This window comes from Penaeus japonicus, unplaced genomic scaffold (genome assembly GCF_977035675.1).
Source record: "Penaeus japonicus unplaced genomic scaffold, GWHDUDI00000001_assembly GWHDUDI00000001, whole genome shotgun sequence".
NCBI classification, from domain to species: domain Eukaryota; kingdom Metazoa; phylum Arthropoda; class Malacostraca; order Decapoda; family Penaeidae; genus Penaeus; species Penaeus japonicus.
Window position 1 is genome coordinate 7,329,511 of NW_028234403.1, and position 2,500 is coordinate 7,332,010.

Genomic DNA, 2,500 nt, shown 5'->3' on the forward strand with positions numbered 1-2,500 from the left:
ACGGAGCTTGTACACCTCTCAGGTAATGTATAATCAAATACAGAACCAGTTCAAACTCTATCTGGCTAAAACACATATGTGGTGGATTATTTGTCGGCGTTTGTCACATCGCGAGGCGCAAAAGCTGCGGCCATTGCTGGATACTGTATTACGGTCAGGATGGACTTAATCGTATAAGCTTTCATCACAGCATGATATAAGTTTCAAGAGCATGTGGTTAGAAGACAGTAAAGGTCTCAATAAACATTTTTTTTTTTTATCTTATAGAAAGGTTTATAAGCAAGATTTACCATATTTTCCCATATGTCAGAGCCCAGACATTATTGGATTTTGAAACTACTTCCCAGCTGCTTCTAGTGCAAATTCCCAGCGCAAAATGACGTCACAAGGTAGACAAAAATATCAACCACTCAACCACAACGTCATAAACATCAGTATCACTTTAAAATAGCGTAATACAAACGAAACAAATCCAGGAATGAAACCCCCCCCACACAAAGCATGGCATTGACCCCTCCAGAGCTCGGAAATCCGACTCTGCCTTCCCGTCTCCATATCCATTCTCCAGCTCCAAAATTACGAGTCTGGAACCACAGAGAACCACAACTACTGCAGAACCACAGTCTGAAACACACGCGCCGCCTTCAACCAACCCGAAGTTATCGGTTCTTAAAGGAGGGCACTTTAAGGTTGGGAACCCGATCAGATCTCTTTTCCAAAGGGCTTCTCCACCCTCGGTCCCTCGCCCTTCCTCTTCCACGTGGTTTGCATCCACTATCCCCACGTCCTCTCCTCCACCGCAAGAGCCTTACCACATAAAATAATAGGTTCTTGCTCTCCGACACTTTCACCGCCTAAGCTAAACAATCCTGTAAGGACTCGGGGCTAGGATGCAGGATCGGACACTCGGCCGACGAGACGCTAACGCCGGGGCGAGTGTGCTAGGTGTCGCCGTCCGGGAAGTGCCTCTCTCATTCTTTTTTCTTTCTCTTTTTGGGGTGTTATTCATGTGTTTATTCACTTTTTAGGGGTTGATTTCAAAGAGGGACTTATTGGAGATTCTCTTCTTTTAGATGGGGGGTTTGTTTGATCTTTCAGGAGAGCATCGTGGATGTTTTTTGGTTTTGCTTTTTCTTTTCTTTTTTACTTTTTTGATATGGTTATATCGGCTCAATGGTATATAATATATGTATATGGAGATTGCATTAGATATGTCTTTTATAATAAGTATTGAAATATTCTTTAGATCGCATACAAGAATATTTCACAATCATATTGATAAAAAAATAGTCCCCCCTCATCACGTATGGGTTACTAAGAAAAACTATGACTCATATATATTTTAGGTGAGTCTGCTATTGATGATCAACTTTGCAAGGGCATATTTCAAAATTTATATATATTTAACATTGCACTGGCCAAAGCAGGATGTTGCCGCTGTCACAGTTACTTTATTTATTATAACCATGATAATTATCGTTATTGTCATTATCATTATTATTATCATTATTACTATTACTATTATTATTATTATCATTATTATTTATTAACATCATTATTTACTGCTTGATAAAATCCTTATTGCCATAATTATCATTATCATTTTTTATCAGTACTATTATCATCATTATGACTTTTACAGTAATTACAATTAGTATTATCATTAGTATCATTATCATCATCAACTTTATCATTTATACTCTTATCATTATTATATCATTATTGTTATTATAATTATCCTAACTTTTATTACCATTTTATCATTATTATTACTATCATAAAATTACAAAAATATATGATAATTATGATATAATAATCTAATGATTTGGATTATGATATTATGACATTAATACTGATAATAATGATAAGAAAAAAATAATAACACGACAAACAGCAATAATCTGTATAAAGATATTGGTATTCATATTAATATCAATAGGGCTAATGACATAGTATATATCAGTGATTCTTAAACCAAATGATTATCATGATGGTAGTAGTGATAATATTGTATGATAATGGATAGTAAGATGGTAATGGTGTGATTATATAACAGGCAGAACAATAATAGTCAATAGTTTTTTATCCATTTCAAAACATATCCGGGCGATTGCTTCGGGTATTAATTTACCCTTTCTAATCAACCGTTATCTCGAACTATGATTAGCTTTCTGTCCAGCTGGGTGTGGGGAAACATTGTTAGTAGTTGAAGTAAATATGGATAGTTGGAAAAAAGTGTATCCCCCCCCCCCATTCCGACGGGGATATCAATGGTAATAACAATAATGATGATAGTATGATGGTAACTATAAAGATAATAACAATGATGATGATGATGATGATAATGAGAATGGTAATGATAGTAATATTGGTAATGATAATAATTGTGATAATGATAATGAAAAAAACTAATTATGATAGTGACAAAAATGATAACGACTATATAATCATGATAATAATGATAATAGTAATGGTAATAATGATGATGATAATGATAATG

The 2,500-nt window shown here is 34.5% G+C and overlaps 1 protein-coding gene across 2 annotated transcripts in view; it reads right to left on the reverse strand.

Moving 5' to 3' along the window:
• The window catches only part of LOC122246225 (ubiquitin carboxyl-terminal hydrolase 19), a 19,681-nt gene extending 18,729 nt beyond the window's left edge, over positions 1–952 (reverse strand). The window contains exon 1 of one of the 2 annotated variants that reach the window (XM_043004647.2): positions 813–952. The gene's annotated coding sequence lies outside the window, so the exon portion shown is untranslated. Of the gene's footprint in view, positions 1–653 lie in introns of both variants that reach the window. The other variant, XM_043004648.2, reaches the window with a different exon arrangement.
• Positions 953–2,500: the final 1,548 nt, after the last annotated feature.